The sequence below is a fragment of the Protopterus annectens genome, chromosome 2.part2 (assembly GCF_019279795.1).
Source record: "Protopterus annectens isolate FY-2018-M chromosome 2.part2, PAN1.0, whole genome shotgun sequence".
Lineage (NCBI taxonomy): Eukaryota > Metazoa > Chordata > Ceratodontiformes > Protopteridae > Protopterus > Protopterus annectens.
The window spans coordinates 221638264-221658907 of NC_056730.1; the positions used below are offsets into that span (position 1 = coordinate 221638264).

Sequence of the window (20644 nt, forward strand, 5' to 3'; positions counted from 1 at the left end):
TTAGCATGGCCTTGCATTTGTTTTCTGTTTACTGTGTTAGGTTGTTAGTTAGGCCCCCCTGACATTCCGTACATTGGCACTATGCATGAGGCATGGGCCTTTGCCAGAGGACTGTAGGCCATTTAAGAATGCTGCAGGCCATCTGTAGCAGGTTAGTGCATTCTGTCACTCATACATTACCCTGGGGTGACAGTGGTAAGTGGTTGAGGTGTTCCTATCAGTCCTTCCTGTTCATACTGATCCATGAGTCTGGATGTGGGCAGGTTGCTACTTACAGCTAGGGACACACCTGCATTGGACACATATTGAGCATGCAGCATCATGTATGTATTCCCATACAGAGATGAGTTCATGCTCTACTCATTCCCTACAGCAAGGATATGACATGTGATAAACCTGTGGCTGATGGTGGGGTGAGCTGGATGCATGTGTGATATGGAAGCTACTGGCTCTGATATACCTGGGACATTCCCCTTATGCTGCCTTGTGTGTGAACATGTGCAGCCTGTCATTACTTTATAACTGTGCCTCTTGTGGTCTGCCAGTGATTGGCCAGACTACCAGTATTCTATACTAGAGGGACAGCTAATGTGATGTTAACCTCTATGTATAATTCCAAAGTTATGAGCAGTTGACAGTTATTTTATATGCACTGTGTGTAGGTGTCTTCCACCTGTGTACTGTTTCTATGTATGGACCACCATTCATGGGGTGTCCAGCTTTCCAACAGTGACAGATATTTACATCTGGAAAGTGACTATGTACAATTGCCGACATGGGTGTAGCTGAGAAGCAGTGTGGCTGGCACTGCAGTTGTTGGAACATGGCCCTGTCGACCACTGTACTGTAACTAGGCCACTGAGACAACCATCCAGCCCCACGTGCTGACTATTTCCAGGCAATATTAAACACACAACAAACTTACCACACTGACCCCTGCATATTGCACACATGCAATAATATAGATTGGGATAGCTCTGGCAATCTGTGCTCCAGTGAAATTACTCCTCAAACTTACATGTTACTGCATTTCTACATGGGATTATGGGGGGTGCACACCTGAGGACTTTAAACATTGGCAATACTGTACTGGTATTTTGGTTACTCTGTTGGCTTCCATTTCATATTGTATTGTGAGCTATCACGCAGAAATGAGGCATATCAGTAGAGTACATATGTTAGATTTTAATGGCATACATTTCAGTTTCAGACTTCTTACCCTTCAGAACTAAAATGCAATTGCCAGACCTGTTGTAGTATGTGTGTGTTGGTCTGGAGGGGGGCTGTTCACCATTGCCATCATTTGTGGGCCTTAGCCTGGTCTTTCTTTATGGTCATCTACACCTGTCCTACTGGGTGAGGCTGGTGGTGGGTATGTGACCATCATTGACATCCATGTGTGTGACCTATTGACACCCACAGTTATTTGGGCCACCACATGTACTATGGTGGGAGTTGCCACCTTGTGTAGTACTGCCTAGTATGTTGACAGCAGTATTTGTTATGGATTTCCTGCTGTCCCATACTGTCAGCTGACTGCTGTTATCCCATACAGCCACCCAGTTCCCTTGCATGCTTGCATCCATACCATACATACACCTATCAGAACATACTACTCCATTCAGTAATTGATAGGAAGGGTGACTTAACTTGTTGCTGGGCCAGTATTGAAGACAGTGCTGGAGGGTTGACTATGTTGGATGCAAGTAGTACACTCCCTACACATGGTAAAGCACAGGTAGTGTCATGTTTGGCATTCTTTTCCTGTATGTGCGAGTCGGAGAGAGGTATCAGTCCCTGGGTCCCTACAGTGTCAGTGAGTGTGCTATGCCTTGCCTCTTTGCCAAGGCCTGGGCATACTGGGCACACCTCCTTCTGCCTACAGAGGCAAGTACAGGAAGTTCCTTCTCCGAGTCCCTCTGTGCCTGTGCTGGCCTTGGCAATGGTGGGGGGCTGTGTGGTCTTGCCTCATGCTGTTTCTGTTACAGCTGTTTCCACAGGATCATATTGTGTAACATGGCACATACTATGAACATTTGTGTACATGTAGTTGGAGAGTACTGCAAGGCTCCACCGGATATGTCAAGGCAGCGGAACCATGACTTGAGCATCCCAATCACATGCTCTACAATGATCCTGGTTTGTGTGTGTGCCTCATTATGGTGTCCTTGTTCAGGTGTGTGTGCATTTCTGATTGGTGTTATCAGCCATGGTTCCAGTGCATAGCCAGCATCACTCACTAGATGGCCATATGGGATATCGCCCCTGGCAAACCCCTGATACAGCGGTAAGCAATGCCAGATGTGGGAGTCGTGATAGCTTCCAGGGCTGCCAGCACACACATTCATGATAATGCCCTGGAAATCGCACACAACCTGGCAGTTGATGGAGGGGAAGCCCTTGTGGTTTATGTAGACCCTACCCTGCTCAACAGGTGGTGCTTTGATGTGTATGTGCATGCAGTCTATACATCAACTACCTCAGGGTATTCTGCTATACGGTAGAAGACACGCATACTTCTGGTCAATCCCTCATGGCTGCTGGGGAAATATATGTTCTCACTGACATGTGCTGATATGGCATCCAGGAACTGCTGGAGTACCATGGATACTGATGCCTGTGAGACCCCCCATGATATCCCCAGTTGGTCTTTGGAAGGTACCTGTGGCTTGTATTCTTAAGCCTACACATACCTTGGTATCCACTGGGATGGGTTCCCACTGTTACTTCTGTGTGTGAGGCGTGGCCAGCAAAGCTCAAGGATTTGCTATAGAATGTCCCTGTCCATTGTATAGCATGCCACTATCTCCAGCTCATGTAGGCCCTGGTAGGTTACCCTGGGTCTGTACACTCTTCTCCTCCTCCTCACTGTGGGTTGGTTGTCAGCATTCTCCTTCTCACCACCCTCAGTCTCTAGCATATATTGATGGATTAAAGCATCAGCAGCCACTAGCATTTCTAGTTAGTTTTGTCAGTTAAAAATCCCCCATCTGTGTACACCAGTGGTGTAGAGTTTGTGGGAAAAAAAACAGTCTGAAAGGTGTATGCATAGTTTATAGTAGTGTGCTGGGCTGTTGCATGTGTAATTGACTGATTCTGATACATTCCACCTGCCAGCTATGCTTGTTCTCCTTGATTACCTTCCTACTGCTGTTTCCCCTTCCCAGTTCCTCCTTATTTAAGGTCCAAGGTGCGCCACACATACCCAGTGCTGAAATGTAAACAATGCTGCCATTTCACCTTTTTTTTCTTTTCTTTTTTTTTTTTTTTTGTTTAAAACCTAATGCGAGGCTATGTACACACTGCTCAGTCACATCTGATACATCCCCTTTCTTAGCTGTGCTTAGCTAAGGGCAAACACGGGGCACAGAGCTCCAATGAGCTTACAGCAAGCTTGATACACCCCCTTATGAAATCATTCACCTCTTACACTTGCACTGTTATATTGCTGCACCTACATGGTTAGGTACAAGCTGACACTTTGAAGAAATATGTGATTCAGTACAGCTCCCCTCATTCGCATACCCCAATATGTAGGTTGTTATTTACTGCTTTAAAATGGACCCTTTCCCCTTGGCAATCAGTGCTCATTGGTATTGTTTACATTCTGCATGCCATTGACTATAATGGGAAAATGCAGAATTAACTTAAAATTGTGTTTTCTCGTTTTTCTTTTTTCCGGCACGATCCCATTTGCGCGCCGCTGCCTATGCTTAAACGGCCGAGATCAGCCAAAAATAAAAGTTTAATTTTTATAATAATTAATCACTTTTTAATGTCAATGGTCTTATATTTGGCCATTGGCATGTCTAATGTACATAATACATGGTTTTCACGAGCTGTCATGCCTCCGTTTTGTCAGTTGCAGAAATTTACTCAGTTATTTTCTGAATACATTTCTGCACTGACACTGTTCTAGCATGGAGACCTGGCAGCTTGGTGAATCACTAAATCACCTCATTTGCATGGTTTTCACCAGCAAATAAGGTGATTTGCATATTTGCCGGTTTTCTGTGCTAGAACAGTGTAGGACCGCTCATGCACGTGTAAACAGCACTACCCTAAATCGTTTGGTGGCCATTTTCCATGCAGGAGCTCCTACACTGTTCCTGCACAGAAAATACAGCTTCCTGAATCCTGGGGATTGTCAATTTCACTATAAATATACAGTGGATATTTAACAGCTTCATTAGAAAAAATGGCATATCTACTACTATTTTTATAGGTAAGCATCATCTGAAAGTAACATAACCTACATTAACTCAAATCGTATCTCTTTCTGTACTTTCTGCTTTCTGTATGTATCTTACTGACCACTTATACTCTGAGCTCACCAGCATAATAAAACAAATCTAAATTATGGGGCCTTGCACATTGGTACTCACAGTAACAATCATGTTAATTCTAGTCATCTGATACTAGCTGATAGAGTAAATGAACTTTTAAATTACACTATACTTACATTAATGTCAGTTTATTGAAAGTAAATTCTTAAACATTTTTGTTGACTGTCAATACATAAAATTATGCTGTATGTTTTATACAATGCAGCTGTCTTTATTGTTTTGGATATTTAGATTCAAGATTTTCCATGCATGGTATATAACAAGATTGTGGTTGAAAAGATTACTGAAGTCAAACCACTTACCCATTAATAAGCAAAAAACGTGATGGTGGAATACCAGTAGTGAGTCTACTGTTGCTGTAATAATATAAACCAAGTGGGATGAAAATAAGACCAGCAACGGACAGGACAGGCGGCCCAAAGTCCCAGCAATATCAAAATATCAACGATTAAATGAGCGCAAATGATTCAAGGCAAAGTTCAAAATACCACCACACAAGAGAAGCTGAATTTAAAACATATAAAATCCTTTTAATTGTAGTCGACCATAGGTGAACGCTTTCACAACATAGCTTCATCAGACCATCAAGCAACTACTAACAAACACACCCTATATATAATAAAAGGGGGATAAGACAGCCAATGATATAGTCACATCAATTAAATCATAAAAACATTTAAAGTAACAAAAACATACTCTGATTAAAATGCATAACCCCATAAAATGCAAAAATATACTTGATACTTGCATATTCTTTATATTGTATAAAAAGCATTAGTAAAAAACAACAAAGTTAAATGTATATATATGTATATATATAACATTGAGAAATCTTATTTCCGAAGTCTCCTCTTCTTTAGGGCAGGTTTTATAGACGCCCTTTCATTTAAACCACTGCCTCTGTCAGCATGTAATCTAATGATCCAGCAAGCTTCCTTATACTCAGTATGTGTAGGTATATCACCACCCCTAACACTAGGTTGTATAATTTCTATGACCCTAAAACTGAAGGTATGAGATGTGTCAGTATTAATGACATGCTTAGAAAGAGTATTAAATGCCGAGCCCTTCCTAATATGGTATAAGTGCTCCTGCATTCGGTCACGCAAGATCCTATTGGTTTTGCCAACATAAAAAGAGTGACAGATGGAACACTCAGCCAGATAAATAACATGAGGAGTCATACAATTAGCAGGAACATGAAAAACAAATTCTTTATAAAGATCAAGATGAAAAAAAGGATACCTGAGAGTTTATGTATCCACAAAAGTTACAATTACCACAAGGTGTAGTTACACCAGACTGTGGTGAAGAACTACTATGTTGAAGACCATGGCAGAGAAGTCTCTTCAAATTCATGCAATTTCTATAACGAAAAGAGGGTTTATCACCCACAATTGTACATAAATCATTATCGACCTGTAATATTCCCCAGAACCGACCAAATGCTTGTGTAACTTCCCTATGATCACTAGTGTAGAATAAAGAAACCTTAACTCCTGGGGTGGCTGACTTCTCCTTATGAATAACATGAATATCTGAGTCTGGTCCAAAATAGGGGCTTGCTGTAGTCGTCCTCAAAGCACTGAGGTCTGACCATTGTCTATCAATCTCAGTTTGAATATATCCACGAGCCATCAACTTATGGTTCAGACCGTCAATCTCACCCAAAAAACCTGCAAGTGTAGGATTTAGTCTAGATGCCCGTATACCCTGACCTCTAATGAGATTATTAAAAATATAACCCGGGTGCATACTGGACCTAAAAAGGAAGGCATTTCTATGACAAGTCTTCCGATACACCCCAGTGTTAATAATATTACCAGGCAATTTCTCAATAAACAAATCCAGAAATTCAATACGGTCATAAGATCAGTAGAAAGTAGACTATCAAGATCAGAGTCAGGAACAGTAGAAGTACACTGATATAAATCTAGTAAAAACTGTTTAGTTTAGAATGGTCTGAAGAAGCGTATCAGGAGATACGCGAAAGCGCTTACCTTTGTTAAAATAAAGTCTTTCTTCTTTTACTGATAACAGTCGTGGTGAGTTTAAGTTTTGCCTACCAGTACTTTGCATAGTTTTTAACTGAAAACTCTTCAGTAGCTGTGGTTCGTCTTTTTGTTCCTACTGTTTAGAATCTCTTAAAACTACTTTGTTTAAATCGATAATAGGTCTCAATGCTTTCTCTACATAGAGAGAAAGAGGTTCAGTGACCCAACCACCACCTGCCACTATCGGACGCATCGGGGGGTTAGTGGTATGTTCATGGACCTTGGGAAGGCCCTGTATAAGTAGAATCAAATGATTTACCACTTGTAAAAATGTATAAGTTTCTTGTGTGATCAAATGAGCAGTAAATACATCAAAGATGCACCTGTTAACCAAAAGTATCACTTTATATACATCATCAACAGTAATTCTTTTATAAAAAGTAGCATCATTTAACATCAGGCACATAGAATGTTCATAATGAGCTTTATCCAAAACAACAATTAGACCTCCCTTATCTGCAGATCGAATTACTATGTGAGTATTATCTTGTAGGGCTTTCAAAGCTACTCTCTCATTATATGACAAATTCTTCTTATAACGTGTATGATAATCATCATGTGTGTCAAAATAATCAAATAACACATCCTCAGTTAATTTCGGATAAGCCTCTAAAAGAGGATGATTATTAGGGACAAAACAACTCAATCTCCAAAGCTCAGAAGGACCAAATGAACAAACTGGACCAGAATCTGTAGCCATAGTATTTCCATAAATGATGCGTAACATAACATTCCTGCAAAACATACGCAAATCTAAAATAGTGTCAGATAATTTACTGATACGAGTGGGAATAAAATTTAAACCTTTAACTAGAACTCGCTTCTCAGCTGTAGAGAGAACATATGTAGAAATATTATGAATTAATGATTTTGAGTCCTCCCCCACATTTTCTTCAAGGTTTGTGACTGACCCAGCTCTCCAGAGAGTTTGCGTTTCTGCCGCCCTCTGCTCATAGAGCGAGGGCATCCTCCCCCTCTCTCTTGCCAAACCAGTAAAGGAAAAGGGAGCTTATCAGTACCAGCACTCCTCAGTGCCTTAAGGGAATCTACATCTGTTAACACAGTCCCATGCCACTTGGGTCTAATGACCTTGTCGGATATATTAGCAGTATTGGTGTCCTTATTATTATTAATAGTAACCTGAGGATACAAATTCCTTTCGGAAGTTACCCCTACAGAACATGAAACAGGTAGTATTGAATCATCCATTCTTTCCATTATTACTTTTATCTAGCTGATGACATTCATGTCTTTCAACTGAAACACCTCGCACATTATCAGAAATGTAAAGTAATAATGGCGTTTCTAATTTTGTTGTTCCTAACTGTTGTGATGGCAATGTTCCTGCTACTAATACTATTAATATTAATCCCTCTCCTGGTATTAATCATGTACCAGGGGATCAGGTTAAGAGTTTAGGACACTGTTCCATCCCATAACATGGATACTAACAGGATTATACATGTAGGGTCGTTAGACCCAAGTGGCATGGGACTGTGTGAACAGATGTAGATTCCCTTAAGACACTGAGGAGTGCTGGTACTGATGAACTCCCTTTTCCTTTACTGGTTCATCCAGAGAGAGGGGGAGGACGCCCTCGCTCTATGAGCAGAGGGCGGCAGAAACGCAAACTCTCTAGAGAGCTGGGTCAGTCACAAACCTTGTAGAAAGTGTGGGGGAGGACTCAGAATCATGAATTCATAATATTTCTACATATGTTCTCTCTACAGCTGAGAAGCGAGTTCTAGTTAAAGGTTTAAATTTTATTCCCACTCGTATCAGTAAATTATCTGACACTATTTTAGATTTGCGTATGTTTTGCAGGAATGTTATGTTACGCCTCATTTATGGCAATACTATGGCTACAGATTCTGGTCCGTTTTGTTCATTTGGTCCTTCTAAGCTTTGGAGATTGAATTGTTTTGTCCCTAATAATCATCCTCTTTTAGAGGCTTATCTGAAATTAACTGAGGATGTGTTATTTGATTATTTTGACACACGTGATGATCACCATACACGTTATAAGAAGAATTTGTCATATAATGAGAGAGTAGCTTTGAAAGCCCTACAAGAAAATACTCACATAGTAATTTGACCTGCAGATAAGGGAGGTCTAATTGTTGTTTTGGATAAAGCTCATTATGAACATTCAATATGCCTGATGTTAAATGATGCTACTTTTTATAAAAGAATTACTGTTGATGATGTATATAAAGTAATACTTTTGGTTAACAGGTGCATCTTTGATGTATTTACTGCTCATTTGATCACACAAGAAACTTATACATTTTTACAAGTGGTAAATCATTTGATTCCACTTATACAGGGCCTCCCCAAGGTCCATAAACATACCACTAACCCCCGATGCGTCCGATAGTGGCAGGTGGCGGTTGGGTCACTGAGCCTCTTTCTCTCTCTGTACAGAAAGCATTGCGACCTATTATCGTTTTAAACAAAGTCATTTTAAGAGATTCTAAACAGTTTTTACTAGATTTATATCAGTGTACTTCTACTGTTCCTGACTCTGATCTTAATAGTGTCATTTTTGTAACTCTTGACGTTCAATCTCTTTCCACCATCATACCCAATGATCTGGGCATTCAGTATATACATGACTATCTCTTATTACACAGTGAATATGATATTACTAAGGTTGACCTTATTTGTTGTTTTTTGGAGATGGTGCTTGAGAACAATATCTTCACTTTCAATGGAGATATGTATCTCCAGAAACATGGCGTAGCTATGGGCACTTCTTGTGCCAATAGCTACGCCAATATGTTTTTAGCTCATTGGGAGTTGAATAGTCTTTTTTCTATTCCTGAATATAAAGAGTATGTTTTGTTTTATCGACGTTTTGTCGACGACCTTTTTTTGCTGTGGAGGGGCTCTCTTCATAGCTTGAAGATATTTTATGAGGTTATGAACAATTTATTGCCCTGCCTGAAGTTTACTTTCAACTAGTCTTATGACCGTATTGAATTTCTGGATTTGTTTATTGAGAAATTGCCTGGTAATATTATTAACACTGGGGTGTATCAGAAGACTTGTCATAGAAATGCCTTCCTTTTTAGGTACAGTATGCACCCAGGTTATATTTTTAAGAATCTCATTAGAGGTAAGGGTATACGGGCAACTAGACTAAATCCTACACTTGCAGGTTTTTTTGGGTGAGATTGACGGTCTGAACCGTAAGTTGATGGCTCGTGGATATACTCAAACTGAGATTGATAGACAATGGTCAGACCTCAGTGCTTTGAGGACGACTACAGCAAGCCCCTATTTTGGACCAGATTCAGATATTCATGTTATTCATAAGGAGAAGTCAGCCACCCCAGGAGTCAAGGTTTCTTTATTCTACACTAGTGATCATAGGGAAGTTACACAAGCATTTGGTCGGTTCTGGGGAATATTACAGGTCGATAATGATTTACGTACAATTGTGGGTGATAAACCCTCTTTTCATTATAGAAATTGCATGAATTTGAAGAGACTTCTCTGCCATGGTCTTCAACATAGCAGTTCTTCTCCACAGTCTGGTGTAACTACATCTTGTGGTAATTGTAACTTTTGTGGATTCATAAACTCTCAGGTATCCTTTTTTCATCCGGATCTTTGTAAAGAATTTGTTTTTCATGTTCCCGCTAATTGTATGACTCCTCATGTTATTTATCTGGCTGAGTGTTCCATCTGTCACTCTTTTTATGTTGGCAAGACCAATAGGGTCTTGCGTGACCGAATGCGGGAGCACTTATACCATATTAGGAAGGGCTCGGCATTTAATGCTCTTTCTAAGCATGCCATTAATACTGACACCTCACATACCTTCAGTTTTAGGGTCATAAAAATTATACAACCTAGTGTTAGGGGTGGTGATTTACCTACACATACTGAGTATAGGGAAGCTTGCTGGATCATTAGATTACACGCTGACAGAGGCAGTGGTTTAAATGAAAGGGCGTCTATAAAACCTGCCCTAAAGAAGAGGAGACTTCGGAAATAAGGTTTCTCACTGTTATATATATATACATATATATATACATTTAACTTTGTTGTTTTTTACTAATGCTTTTTATACAATATAAAGAATATGCAAGTATCAAGTATATTTTTGCGTTTTCATGGGGATATGCATTTTAATCAGAGTATGTTTTTGTTACTTTAAATGTTTTTATGATTTAATTGATGTGACTATATCATTGGCTGTCTTATCCCCCTTTTATTATATATAGGGTGTGTTTGTTAGTAGTTGCTTGATGGTCTGATGAAGCTATGTTGTGAAAGCGTTCACCTATGGTCGACTACAATTAAAAGGATTTTATATGTTTTAAATTCAGCTTCTCTTGTGTGGTGGTATTTTGGACTTTGCCTTGAATCATTTGCGCTCATTTAATTGTTGATATTTTGATATTGCTGGGACTTTGGGCTGCCTGTCCTGTCCAGTGCTGGTCTTATTTCATCCCACTTACCCATTAATAACATAAACACATAAACAAATGTTATGTCTATTTTCATTTTGAGCAGTCTTAATGAAGTAATTAAGTAAATCAAGTAACACTGACTTTACAGTGCAACAAGATGCCTACTGCATAGTCTTTAACACAACTATTAATATGCACTTATATTCAATTTCCCTACTGTGGAGAATGTTAAAACACAGTAGGCAATCCATTTGTCACTAATTTTTGCAACCTGTTTTTCTGCACATAACTGAAAATGCTTCTTTGTTAATGAACATTATAGAGTGGGAAAACTGTATAGCCGAACTCTGAATCCAGAAAAAAGTTCTGCAGGTAATTAATAAATATGTAATGCATCATGGCAGCATATTAAGTGGAGCTTAGACTGAAAGAAAGCTGATAGCCACCATTATTTTATACTTAATAAGCAGCAATTTTGCTGTTTAGTGAGTGTAAAATTTAAAAAATAAAATAGAAAAGTGTGTGGTGTGTGTGTCTATGTGAACACATCTGTGTGAGAGTATATATGCATGAAAGTGAGGGAGAAACTGATCGTGTTTTAAACACACTAAACAGTGATTTTGCTGCTTTGCAAATGTAAAATTAAAACAAATGGATAATTGAAAAACTAGAAAAGTGTGTGTGTGTGTGTGTGTGTGTGTGTGTGTGTGTGTGTGTATGTGAGAGAGAGAGAGAGAGAGAGAGAGAGAGAGAGAGAGACCACAGAAAGAGAGAGAGGGAGAGAAATCCAGAAAAAATAAAATAATGTTGGGCAAAGGCTCAAAAATAGGGACATATTTTAAATATTGCTGTTACGCAACTAGAAATTTTCCATAATAAAAGGATTTATGTTAATATGCATTTTCTGAATGATATGAAAGTTTAAAAGTCAAATATAATTCATTATTTAGTGACATCAGCTCCCATTGATTTGCCAGCAAACAAAAAATTTTATGAGGAACAGAATAAAAAAATGAGTCAAAAATCTGGACATTCTGAAAAAATCTGTACAGTTAAGAAGTATGGAGGTATGAAAGTTGTAATGGTTGGCATTACTAACTGAGTGTAATCCTATGTGTTTTTAAAGGTACTTATGAGTGTGTGTTTGTATGCGAGTGTATGTCTGCGTCAGAGAGAGAGAGATATAGAAAGTGTGTATACATTAAATACCAAACTTATATTTTGGATATAAAATATTTCTTCCAAGAACAGTTATATATACAACAGCAAATTTTAAACACTAGACAGATAAACAATTTTACATCAAATATATAAAAAAAAATATATATATATATACACACATATATATATATATATATATATATATATATATATATATATATATATATATAGTAATTAAAACAAACAAATGCAAACCAATTTAACAGATAACCCATTATCTAGTTGCAATAATGCCCTCTAGGATGTGTGCTATTGGATAAATAATGCACTTACAGGGGTGTAGAGGCTCTCCACCTGTAGCAATGGACCTCAGTATATCCTTGGATGGGCATTATTTACACAATAACGCACATCATGGATGTCATTCTTGTTTGCTTAATCAGTGAGTAGTGAGTCATGATTTATGACTGAAGGCTGAAATTTGAAGAAGTATATTTGTTTCATGCATGCTACAATCACTCTGCGGCTTATGATCATACCTGTATTACTGGGCTGTACGCCTGGCTGTATTAAACAGCTTGTAAGAGGTAACTGATCAAATACAATGATGCTATATTGCTGGGGAATTTGTCAGCATTAGATAATATACTTAAAACATGCAGTTACCAAAATGATAATACTGTTGTAACAGGTTCTTTCAAAGCTGTTGACAAGATAATTCCCTTCCTTGTCTGTTTCAGTAAATGTCTAGGTAGATTATGACAGAACTCATCAACAGCAGCACTGACATTACAGTAATCTGTTATAGTAGTACAGATGGCCAGCATCCCTGTTCACCAAGACACCCCTGATGATCTGTGTTATTGTCAAATAAGCTACATGTTATAGGTTCTGTCAAGATAAATTGGTATACATTCAGAGGTATAGTAAAAAAATTAAAATAATACAGAAATAAAGCATCCTTGCTCAGACAGCAAAGTTTGTATTTAGAGTCTCAATCTTATTTGGTAATCAACCCCTGCTAATATTTCTTGTAGTAGTTGACTGCGATCCATGTGGTGATTCCCAGTGAAAATAAATATTAATACTCAGTGTGAAGACTGCACTGATGCACTCACTGAAGTAGATGTTTAGCTGGACTACCATTCTAGGCTTTGGTATGTTGATTATAGTCTTGGGCCATTTCTCATAAGTACTGAATGGCCGAGATGACACTATTTTTTCTTTTTATTTCTATTATTATAAGCTATGCTGTAAGTTACATACTGGTTCTGTTTTGGAACAGAGTCCAGTTGGCATTTGTCTTAAGTAGGCATATTACTAACGTATTACTCCATGGAGCAAGATCCATAGCTTTCACTTATGCAAGGTGGTATTTGGTAAGTCTGTGAGATGTTGTCTTTGTACAGATCAAGTCTTAACCTTAACGATTTACTTTCTTAAAATAAATCAGTTTTCATTAAGCTATTAATGGTGATGTATATATATATGCGGAAAAAGATACATTTTCCATTTTTATTATGGCTTTGATTTTTAGGATAATTCTGTAGTGGTAGAGAGCAACTGTTTTAAAATTAGCAAATCCTCAACATTTGGATGACAACTTCACTTAAACGCATTTCAATTTCTTCAGATGGGAATTTGACTCTTTATTACAGAATGTTGTTGATAAAAATCCCTGTCAGTTTTAGAAAGGCTTGTTCTTTTGTTTACTAAATCAGATCTCTACTGACTCTTTATTCCAGCTATAGGTTTTTAATAAAGTGGTTGCATATAGCAGAACTAATGTACTTCAGGATGGAAAAGTCTTTGGCCTTATCCCAGGTGCAAACAGTATTTATAATAAATTTCTCCCGCTCCCCTTCAATAAGACATGTCACACCAAAATGACATTTGATGACCTTTATTAACTTCCGACATAACTTTATTGCATCATTTCAATTGTTGATCATAAGACAAATAACCTTGTAACCACAACATGCAAAATTCTTATAACCATACATCAGGGCAATGTACCTCACTCACCATGCCGGAATAAGCAGCATCCATACCACTGCTCACGTATTCTTATTAATCAAAGAAGCATCCTACAGATTACTTTCATCCCCAAACCTCTTGCATCAACACCCAACACCAAGATGGGGAACAAAAGAGGGACAAGCCTGCCCCTCTTCTCCACCCAATACACATCTGAATAGCCATACTATCCAAACCAATCCAAAATGAAAGGGAGGGAAGGCAGGTAGCATGCCTAAATATGATTCCCCTTCCCAGTTACACTCACATAGAACACCTAAGTCCCACCCTACATCTACCTCACTTCCTCTAAACTTCCCCAGAATAAATTAACCCTTCCCTTCCCAGAGACCAATCAAACTTCCCTTTACTTCTTAACCTTAATCTCCTTCCCCATCAACCCCTCACCCCAATTTAAATCTCTCTAACCCCTAAACTAAAGATGTCCCTGCACAAATTGGTTTGTTCCCAAACCTCATTTGTCCTGGTCCCCTTCAATAAGACACATGACTCAAAAATGACATTTGACTACTTTATTAACTTCCAACATAACTTTATTGCATCATTTTAAAGGTTAATCATAGCACAAATAACCGTGTAACCACAACATGTAAAATCCTTTTAACCATACATCAGGGCAACATACCCCACTCACTCCTTCAGAATAAGCAAAGTCCATACCACCACTCACGTATTCTTATTAATCAAAGCAGCATCCTAGCTCTCACTTTTATTCCTACAAACTCTTTGCATCAACACCCAACACTAAGAGGGGGAACAGAAGAGGGACAAGCCTGAACCTTTTCTCCGCCCACCAGCCTGACCACAGGCTTGTTCCCCCTCTATTAAGAAAGATCTTTTACCAAGCTTTCTAAAAATAAACTTAAATGTACATTAAATAGACCTAAACCAGACTTATTCAAGTGCACATCATCAGTTCTAAACCAAACCGTGTCCTTGTCATCAAAATCCCTATGGTATATTGTATGCATACCCAAAGCAACCAACTGCCATGCCAACCTACAATTAATAAACCTCGATGCATGCTCCAACACCATAAAACTATCAACATTCTTCCAACACAAATGCGGAACTATCTCAGACCATATAATGCACATGCCTTGATATAACCTCCGCAACATAACCAAATCCTCCCTAATCCTATACACCAACTACTTCTTAGGAATTTTTCTCAAGTCATTACTAGCCAAATGTACCTCAACTACTTGTGGAAGCTCCATCTGAGATGGTATAAATGCATCTTCATTCATAAGTTGATTCCACCTAAGACCTCTAACACCATGCTACCTAACTGTCTACCCCAGTCAATGCAAACTCAATTCTTTGCCATCCATTCTAACAGCGTCCCTCTTCACCACCCAATGAATATATAAATGGCCCAGAATGACAAGCTCCTTTCCTGAAAGACAAAAAAAAAAAACACATTAATTATCAGTTGAATACATTACCTAATATAAGATAAAAAGGAAAATAAAGACCACCACCTCACTCTCCGGATGACCTCAACTGATCTGCCCTCCCCCACTAAATCTGAAGCCCTACCAATATGAAAAGAATGAGAGGAAAACCTCTTTCCTGGAAAACCCATACAATGCAGAGCCCTTCTGATTACATATGCAAACTGATTACCCATTACCACCATATCCCTCTCAACAGAAAAAAACACATCCTGAGGGCTCCCCACATGAGTCCTCATCAATCTCTCAGTCCAACCCACTTGACAAAGCACCTCACTCCTATATTTCCCAAGAACAATCTGTGTGCCCTTCCTTAACTTATCCATTTTTGACCTATGTAACCAAAATGCGCTGTCACTGGAAAAACCATGACATCACTCCAAAGTAATGAGCCTAACAGTTCTGACACCTGGAATGCTCCAGAATAGATCCATAAACACAAAGTTACCCATAAAACATAATCCACTGAATCAGCAAGCACTAAAGCTAAACTCTTCAATAAAACTTTCAAATCCTGTCTGTCAAAGGCCAGTGAATATCCACATTGACTCCAACCACTCTACTCCATCATTTCAACATCTGCTCCACTGTCCAAGACTTTGTGAAATCATGCAGCCGACCACCTGCACAAATATACTAATCGCTGTTAGGTCCATCTTGACCGACTGCATTGCCTTTCTTTACCCCCACGCCCGAGCCAAGTATCACAATAATAGTTCTTCTGACCACACCCATTCATCCTCAGGCACCAACAACCTGGTTACATCAGCTCAAGTTGCCATACCTCATCTGACAACACCATCAGCTCTTCCTCTGCCACCAGGACCAAATTCCGAAACCTAGAAAACTGAAACTGAGACAAACTGTCAGCAATCCCATTATTAACTCCTGCCACATGCACACCTGTGAAAGACAAATTTATTAACAAACTCTGCAGAACCAACTTATGTAATACTAACAATAAAAATTCAGACCTTGCAGTGTTCACCTGCAAAACATGCACTACCGCCATACTGTCCAAATAAAAAATCACCCTCTTTCCCCTTAACCTCTCCTACCAACCTACCAACACAACCCAGACTGGCATTAGCACCAAAAAAGCAACATCCCTCCAATCTGCCAGCCAATGATCCACAAACTACTCCCCACCAAAAAATGCACCCATTCCAATACCACCATCTGCATCTGTAAACAGTTGCAATTCCCTTTGACTAACCCAATCTGAATGTCAAAAGGGAAAAAAACATTAAACCTTTCCAAAAAAGACAACCAAAGAGCCAAATCAGCCTGTGCCAGCTTACTAATCCTAATCCAAAGATGTTTGCTGTTCCCTCCTTTTAACAAGAAGACCACTGACCTACAAAAAGTACACCCTGGATAAACTGCCTGACCTACAAAATTTAAAAGCCCTAAAAGCTCCGTAATCTTCCTGATCCACACCTTATCTTTGCACAGTACCCATCCAAGCTTCTCCTTCAAACGGAGTATCTTGTCTGCTGATAAGCAAAACAACCCACATTCTGCATCAACTAATAAACCCAAAAAATCCAATGTCTTAGCTGGGCCTTCCAGCTTCTGCATAGTCAATGGTACTCCCAGCTTTTCACATAACCACAAAATCTCGCAAACCTACCAACGCTCACTCAAACTCTTTGCTTACTATCAATAAATCATCCAGGTAAGGCAACACCCTTGTGATATCCACCCACTGCTGTCAAACCAATGAAGTACAATGCTAAATTTCTCAAAAGTAGCACAGGCTATCGAGTATTCCATTGGCATAGCCCTGGCAAAGTAAAACTTGTTCCCAACCACCATACCCAACAACAACAACCATTCATCCTCCACCAGTGGCAAAAGGTGAAATGTGGATTCAATGTCCACCTTCACCAACCACGGATCCTTAAATCCCAGAATCACCTTCAGGGCATCATCCAAAGATGCATAACTGACCTTAGCATCCTCTACTGAAATAAAATCATTAATGGAATTCACTTCTGGGTAAGACAAATGGTGAATCAAATGGAAATCACTGGCCACCTTCTTAAGAATCAGACACAGCAGTGAAACCTTAAAACCATCAAAAGGGGGGTTATCAAAAGGTCCCAACAAACTACTCACCCACCGTTCTTTCTCCCCAGATACCTTCCTTCCCCCATACTGATCGCAGAGTCTTACAGAGTACTCCATTCCCAACAACCTTGATTTAATAGAAAACTGCCTGGGAAAATCCATCAATTATTTATTTGTTAAGGGACAAATCAGGAAATTGCTGGAGCATCCACCGCAATACTTGCACCTTAATGGGAAACTGTGCCTCCGGCAATCTCCTTTCTGATGAAAGGACACCTATCCCTGCCCTTACCTCACAGATTAAGAAACCCATGAAAGGAAGAAGATAAACCACCCACATCTGAGGAAAGTGAACCCAGAGCCAGCAAATTACCCTCCCAGTGACCACAATGGCACCACTGGGTGTATCCCTGCATACTTTGAACAAGCATGTGAAAACCTATACCCTACTCATGAGTAATGTCCCCCATTAAAAGCCCAACATACTCCCACACCTTATCCCCCTATCCCCCCTTACTAACCACTCCAAAGCTATCCATCATAGTGGCTAGCTGTATGTCCACATGACGAACCTCCCAACAGAGACAGTGATCAACTGCCTTCCACTTCCAAAATGGTCCCCTACTGCAAATGCTAGGCTTCCTGAATTGTAAGAAAGTAGGCCAAGAGTGGTAAAGCCAAAACAGTGTTCTTCTCCAGCCAAACTGCCATGTAATACACAAAGTCTACCACCCAATATTCCCATGTCCTGGGTTGTGGCTTACCTAATCTCCTCCTCCCTGAAGCCATTAAAACTGACAAAAGGTCTTTGTTATTTACCATTTCTGATTCCACCAATCATTGAACACTTTCTGCATCAATTAATTCAAAGACATCATCATACCTCCCCTCCAAATCTTCTCCTTAACTAAGGATGGTATGTAAGGGGTCAAAAAGACTTTTCTTGCCCCTTGCCCCAAAGCCTATGTAGATATCCAATCACCCAGCCATATGCCCAAAATCTGACCCAACTTCAGAGAGCACTCCCACCTCTCCCACAGATGACCCCAAGCACCCATAGACAATCCTACACTATCTTCCCACTGACTGCCTCACCCTGGTCCTGCTCATTAAGCCTTTGCACCTCTCTCATAGTAGCTAAAGCTTCAACTGACCCCTGACACACCTCATCTCCAACTATCTGACAATTATTCCCAACACATTCCAAATTTGCCCTTCCTAACAGGATTCCCAACAACAGGGAAGTAAATACTCTGGGAAGAAATAGCCAGGGAATTGTTATGGCTAGGCTTGTATAGGCCTTAGGGCCGATAGCCTTGTACCAGCCTATGAACCTATGAACTCCGGCAGCTGGATGATCCACTGTCACAACAACCCTTGACAGCTGTGCCCACTACCCTTGAGCCACCGACATAGTCTTCACCGCCGGATGTTATCTCCTCTGACTGGACTCACCCAATTCGTCTGCCACTATGGACTCAGCATGATGCACCTCCTAGAACAGCTCTTCTACCTGTGACACAATGACCGTCCACCTCTCCCACAAAATCTGCATATTTGCCATCTGCAACAATGAAAGAGATGTATTAAGACTTCAAAACCCTAGGGAAAAATGTTTTGCATTGCTTTGCCTTAGCTAAACTGCACACCCTCTACTTTGCAATCTCCCTAAGAACTTCTTGACCTCCATTTAGATTGGGCTGGTGCAGTTCAACATTTTAACTTCCTACCAGCACCAAGAAAATTGCCCCTTCAGAAATGAGCTATCCCCTATTATTCACTCACTGCAAGCTTAAACCTATTGTAAAACTTATATCGATTGCAAAGCTGAAACGCCATGCTGGACAGCTGCAAAAGCTCACAACAGCCACCATACCTCAGAAAGACAGATTTTAAATGTTGCTCTTATAAACATAGAAACTTGCTAGAGTAATAGGGTTTACGTTAACATGCATTTCCTGAAGGATTTGACATGTCCACCCGAAGTCTAAAACTCAAATGTATGTCATTATTTTATAACTTCAATCCTGAGATCACACTAGTGACTTGAAAGAAAATCACAAAATTTTATGAGAAACACACCAAAATTCTAATGCCAAAATCTGGAGATTCTGTGAAAATCTGGACCATTGTCAGGAATGAGGGATATGGCTGATGCCACAAAACTCCAGCCAACTGCTCGTCTCACCTCTGAGCTTTTAAATATCTGCAATGAATTTGATTTAGTAAATGGACAGAAATGCATTTAGTATCAAGTGATATGATTATTTTGTGAAGAAACACTGTTAGCGATAACATAACTAAGTCCTATGAAAACCTATATCAAAATATCCTTTGACCAGTTGAGAAATCAGTCAATCAATCAATTAATTCAATTAATCAATCAATCAATCAATCCATACATTTACCACTGTGAAGGCAAAAAAAAAATCACATCACGTTTCTGCTATAGGATACTAATGTTTTGTTGTTTATTTCAGTGTAAGCATTGCAAAGAACATTAAGTTGAAACATAAATAAACCGACAAATCCATGAATCCATAAATAAATGAATAGATAAATAAACCTCCACACAACAATGCTAAACAGATTTGACACATATTCAGTAAAATGGAAACATTACTAATACATTCCTTTACTAAGATTGCTCAGCACCTGGAAAACATTTCCTCATTAATTATAGAGCAAGATAATGCAAAGCAAAACAACCGCAATTCAAGTGGTATTTGTTACTGAAAGAGTCACTTGGAATGGTAAAAATATGCTGTATGAGACAGACAAAAAGTTAATATTTTCACATGCTTGATGTATTGACTGATGCCTCCTTTGTTGGATACACTTTGTAAATTAAACTAGCAGAGGGATATGTTTCAGTAAAAATCCAGATACCAGTTTACACTAATATTTTGTGTTACTACAGAGCAACGTTCATTATTATAAATAATAAAAAAACGTGTCTTTGTAATGCAGAACAGCAAGGTTAACAGGCATATGTCAGCGACAAATGTTGTCATTTACAAGAATGGAATGTAGAAATAGTTATTAGAGACGTGTGGCAAAAAAATTAAAAAGTATGATGTAGTTTGGAAGTAGAA

At 39.2% G+C, this 20644-nt stretch overlaps 1 protein-coding gene across 1 annotated transcript in view; it reads right to left on the reverse strand.

Annotated features, from left to right (window-relative positions):
* The window catches only part of HCRTR2 (hypocretin receptor 2), a 1190712-nt gene that overhangs the window by 1099543 nt on the left and 70525 nt on the right, over window positions 1–20644 (reverse strand). The window lies entirely within an intron of this gene.